Consider the following 6,000-nt stretch of genomic DNA (forward strand, 5'->3'; position numbering starts at 1 on the left):
CCAAACATGCCCTAAGTAAGCTACTAAAGATAGTCTTACGTTTATAACGTGTCCAACAAATTACTCAAAACACTGCAACTTAATAGGCAATAAATAAGTCTAACAACTAACTCTACATCGCCCAACCTTTTTAAGCACCACCGACCCTAGGCGGCCAGCCATCACCTGCCCTTCCCACCAGTCCACGTGTCACTTTTGTTTTGTTACTTTGCATGGTTAAACAATATTTTTCTTGTTACATGTCAAATTTATTTATGGTATATTGTTGTTAGTGTCATGTGGATGTGTAACTTCCTGAATTTTGGGTATGAAATTTCTTTCTAAGTATCTATCAAATTCAAGTGTTACTCTTCTCTCTCTAGTTTCTCTCTCTTTCTTTTGGGTAGATTTAGCTTAATTAGTGAGGGATTAATTATTTTATTTTGCCAAAATAATATGAGTCATGAAATGTTGCATCATGATGAGCTTAAATATTCTTTGAATAGTTGCACATATTTGAATTAGTTTGAATTTGAAGTTTGGTTTGAATTTGAATTGAAAACCCTAGAGAAAATAAAAAGAAAAACAATTAGAAATTCCCTGAAAAAGGGAAAAGACCATTTCAGCCTAGCCGGCCTCGCTCGGCCCAGCCAGGCCGCGCGCGCACGCGTCGCCTGACAGGTGGATGTAACGCCCTGAATTTGAGAGGTAAAATTTTCTTTCTCCGATACTCACCAAATTCGGGCGTTATCTTCCCTTTTTCATTTCCTTTTCACTATGTCTTGTCCCTTTCAAAATTCTAGAGAGAGGGTTAACTCGATGTATTGTACTAATAGACCCTAGAAATGATGTTTGGAGGTTGCATCATGCCGGAACTTGCATCTATTTTTTTGTTGTTTGTTGAGTGAATTTGTGAACCATACATTTTAGTAAGGAATTAGAGCTAAAACAGAAAATAGAAAAAAGGGAAACCCCCCCCCCAAACCCCTTCCCCTCTCTGTCGATGTTTTGGGTCCGACCGCACACCCAGGGTTGCCCCTCGAGGTGTTTTTAGGAGTAGGACGGTGTCGACAACTGTAGCAAAATGGTTCGTGCCGATCGCACGAGGAACAGTGGACAAGGTTTACAGGTTCGGGCCGCTTAGAGATGCATAATACCCTACGTCCTGGTGAGTATGCTTGGTGAATGTGGTTACAAGAGGGCTCTCTGGATTGAGAATACAGAGAGTTGACGTGGGTGGCTAAGTAATTGGGTCGATCGTTCTGAAGGGGTGCCCCTAGGCCTTATATACTCGACCGTGGGGCAATACATGTGGATATGATAACAACCAGTAGCTAAAAGATAGTGAACCTCTTGAGTTTATCCCTGCGTAACCCTCGCCGACTTATCCTCGCATGGCTCCGTTGCATGGGGGCTCCAGCGCGGGAAAGTCGGATCTCTGTTGTGGTCACTCGCTCGACGTCGTGGGCCGTCCGGGTTTGCGCCAATCCGGCCTCATGTCGATCTGCTTTGCTGGTTGCCTCTCACCAGGCCCACGAAAGAATGACCTTACGATTTATTGGGCCCTTAGGCCTTTCGTGAGGTCTTTTACTCTTTTAGTGGACCCGGGGGATATCTATCCCCCACAAGCCCCCGATTTTTGGGTTAATTTAGAGGTAATCAGCCCAAAGATCCCAGGTCCAGCTTGCAGGTGTTTTGGAGAAAATGACTTCTTGTTGTCTTCTCCCGCTTTGATTACTCGTAGACCGAAACCTTGTTTCGTGCTTGTGCCTTAGAGGTCGGCATTTCAATTTGTAGGGTTCTGAACTTCATTGGGTGCACCGGAGGTGCACCCAATGGGTGTAGCCCCCGAGCTTCGAGTAGATTTTAGAAAATAATCTACTCGAAGGTCTTCCCCAAAAATTATTTCCATTTGTGCTCCTGCATTTTGGTTGAAAGCTGGCCTTTTAATCTTGTTCCACGCCCTTTGTAAGTCGGCACTATCTTGGCTTGGAATGATGATCCATGGGGTGCACCGAAGGTGCACCCAATGGGTGTAGCCCCCGACCTTCAAATGGATTTTTGAGGATAATCCATTCGAAGGTCTTCCTTTTGTGTCTCTTTGCTGAAAATTATCCTTTCTGGTTTGTAGAAATCGGCATGAAGCTATTCGCATTATGCTTTGGAGGTCAACATTATGTACTTCACTGGCTATATTTGGCTTTCCTCTGATCCTTACTGATATCTCATTTTTGTCTTGAGGTATTCACTGCGTGCCCTGCACAGATGTGACCGTTTTAAAAAATATACTGATAATTCCTGGGCGTCCCCCCCCCAATGGGTGTGGGCAAGGGACGGCTTGGTGCGCTGAGTGTTTTAGCCGGCTGCTTCTGAGTAGTAATGTGATGTGACGGCGGGTGTAATCATATCCTCCGCGCTGTTGACTGGAGTCCCAATGGGTGTTGTGTTGCGTGAAACGGCGTCAGCCGCCTGACGTGTCTTCAGACGGGTTGAAGTGTTTATTGAATGCTTTGCGACTGTTCAGTGACCGCGGTTGGAGGTGAGCGGTTGCCTTCTTCTTCTATAAATAGTGCCTTTGCCTCTCTGGTTATTTCTCATCTCTTGTTGTTCTCCGCTGCTTGCTTTCTTCCTCTCCTTGCACTTCCACCATGGGCAAGAACAACAAACGCAAGCGCGAGCCGACTCCTCCGTCAGAGGACTTTGGCGACTCAGAATACTCAGAGGAGGAGTTCTCCTCTGAGTCCGAGGGGTCTCCGTCTCCCGTCTCTCCCCCAGCGTCGTCCGATGACTCGGACGACTCTCAGGGGATTGCCGCGGAAGTCTGGATGTACATCCGGGCCGTCGAGCGCTCCGGGCTCGAGGGCTCGGATGAGTCAGAGTACTCCTCGGATGAGGAGGACTCGGACGGCGGCGGCGAGGACGAGGACGACGACGACGACGACAACGACGGCGGCGACGACGGTGACGGTGACAGCGACGGCGGCAGCAGGGGCGGCAATGGCGGCAGCAGGAGCGGCAACGGCGGCAGCAGCAGGGGCAGCGGCGGCGGCGGCAGCAGCAAGGGCAGCAACAAGGCCAGTGGCTAAATGCCACTGGTTTTTAGATATTAGTATAGATTAGAAGTAGTATAGTAAAATAATGTAGTAGTATTAGTAGTGTAGAGTAGTATAGTGTAGCGTAGTAGTAGTAGTAGTAGGGGAGTATCAACTCATAATGAGTTGATTTGTAAGTATTGTTACTTCCCTTAATGAAAAATGACTGTCTCCTCCTGCGCCAATTATTTTTGCTTCATAGTAAATTGATCTCTTGTTTTGTGAAGTTGATTCATTCGAAATAGTATCTAAACAACTCGGGCATCATACTGATGCTTTTAGGAATAGCCACCGAGTAACTTGTAGACGGTGCTGGCGCTTTGGAGGTAACGCCGAGCAACTGAAGACTGTATCAGTGTTTTAGAAGTAACGCCGGGTGATTGGGAAGCGACGTCGGCATTTTAGTGTTAATGCCGAGCGACTTGAGACGGTGCCAGAGGGTGATTTCAGCGTTTTAGAGGTAACGCCGAGCTACTGAAAGGCGACGTCGGTGTTTTAGAGGCAACGCCGAGCGACTGAACATTGTATCAGCGTTTTAGAAGTAACGCCGGGTGATTGGGAAGCGACGTCGGCATTTTAGTGGTAATGCCGAGCGACTTGAGACGGTGCCAGAGGGCGATTTCAGCGTTTTAGAGGTAACGTCGAGCTACTGAGAGGCGACGTCGGCGTTTTAGAGGCAACGCCGAGCGACTGAACACTGTATCAGCGTTTTAGAGGCGACGCCGAGTGATTGGAAAGCGATGTCTGCATTTTAGAGGTAATGTCGAGCGACTGAACGCGATATCAGCATTGTAGAAACAACGCCGAGCGACTGAACACTGTATCGGCGTTTTAGAGGTAACGCCGAGTGATAGCAGGCCGCGCGAGCCAATTTGAGGACGATGGCCGAGTGATGAGGTGGCGCACCGGTGTTCTGGAGATAACTGCCGGGTTTCCACGTGGCACGCTGGGGTTTTGGGAATAACCGCCGGGTGATGACTGAGCACTTTTTGAAACGGTATCTGGCTCGAGAATATCCCATAAGAGCTACGCTTTTAGCCGCCTTTGCTTTCCGTGCCCTAGTTCTTGCTTTTCCGCTTCCAAATCCTCTCCGCCACTCGCCTTCCGCTCTGCTCGCTGTTAGAATTGAGATGGCACCCAAGAGGAAGACCGCGAGCTCGTCTGCTGTGGTGATTCCTCCAATCGACCCCAACAGCCAGTTGCCTTTCGCAGGTAACCACATGTCCATCATTTCTGAAACTGAGCTTCTCCACCTCGTATCCATCGGGGTTCTCCCTCCGCGGGAACTCTGTTCTTAGCGGATTTGCCATGGGTTTACTGTTCCGACAGAGGATACCCATGAGTCCATTGTTTACGCCCCTTTCCTTCTCCGCGGCCTTGGCCTTCCCATTTCTCCCTTTTTCCGCGGCCTCCTTGATTTCTATCATATTAACTTGACCCATTTGAACCCCAACTCAATTCTGCAAATCTCCATTTTCGTTCACTTATGCGAGGCCTTTCTTGGCGTCCTGCCACATTTCGGTTTATGGAAATACTTGTATCACTGTCGCCCTGGGATGGCCGGGGGACAACATCAATTGGTCGGGGGTGCCAGCTTGGAGATGCGCCGAGGGAGGAAAACTGAATATCTCGAGATCCCCCTCAAGGACAGCATTAAAGGATGGCGCCTAGAGTGGTTCATAGTTGAGAATTATGGGAATTCTCTCCCCTCCCGGTCGGGAAGACAGCCGAATGTTCGTACCCCAAGCTGGACCGAGTCTCCCATAGATCAGGAGGTAGCTGAGGCAAGTGTGTTGCTAGCTGAAGTTGGACTGTTGAAAGAAAAGGGTCTGACTGCTGAAGCTGTGGTTACTGACTTTGTTTTCAAGAATATTCAGCCACTGAAAGACAGGGCCTATCCAGCTTATCTGTATCGAGGACTAGCCGACTCAACTCGGGTTACCAATAGGAGAATTCCTTCTGCAGATTTGGTGAGCCGACTTGAAATGATCCTCAGGGGCAAGGTGTCAAATGTTGGTGCTCCAGTGGCGTACTCGGCCTGGAACTTGCCTCCTCCCAAAGCCTTCACCCTTTTCGTATCGAATCCACCTATTACTGATGGCAGTTTGGGCCTTAGAGTGCGACCCTCTGCTGAAGAAGTCAGTGCTTTGGTTGCTTCGCTTGGGGAGATTCCTGATGACGAACGGCAGGTTCATTTTGAGGTGCCTCTGAATCCTAGTGATGCTGATATAAGCGCTATGATTGATTTGCTAGCTGAAGATTCTTCTGATGCTGCTCCTGCTGGGGCGTTGGCAGTGGTGCCCCTCCCAGAGGTTGATACGACTCTGGATGTTCAAAAACCTGTTAGTACTCGCCCGAGGCGCCCTTCCCGAGCCAATCAGCCTGATCCTTCTGCTGACGAGCAGAAGAAGAAAAGGAGACGCCTCCGGCGAGTATCCAGCTTTGATCAGGACGCTGGTACCTCGGTTCCTGCTACTGAAGAAATGCCTGCGACTGGACTTATTGATGCTAACCCCAATGGGTGTCCCCCATCTGCTGTTGATCCCATAGTGGATGCCCCATCTGCTGCTGATCCCAATGGGGGTGCTGCTTGTGTTGCCAATGTGGATGATGAGGAGGAAGAAAATGAAGCTCCTTTGACTCGGAAAAACAGTCGGCAATTCATCGCCAGCGGTGGAAGTAGTGGAGTTCCCTCTCCTGCTTTGTCTGCCCTCATTGGTCTGCAAGAACTGTCCTTAGCCAACTTTGATCAAACTCTTGAAGATATGGTCCCAGAAGACTTGTTATCGGAGCCAGTGGATGATGGTGCAATGGAGGCTTGCGTTGACGTGCCTGATGCTGGGTTGAGGTCATCCCGTGCCTCGTCGACCTTAGAGCGCGATCTCGAGGGTCGGGAAGCTGACTTGGATTGTCCTGGTCCTATGGAAGT

This window comes from Zea mays, chromosome 3 (genome assembly GCF_902167145.1).
Source record: "Zea mays cultivar B73 chromosome 3, Zm-B73-REFERENCE-NAM-5.0, whole genome shotgun sequence".
In the NCBI taxonomy this organism is placed as follows: Eukaryota; Viridiplantae; Streptophyta; class Magnoliopsida; order Poales; family Poaceae; genus Zea; species Zea mays.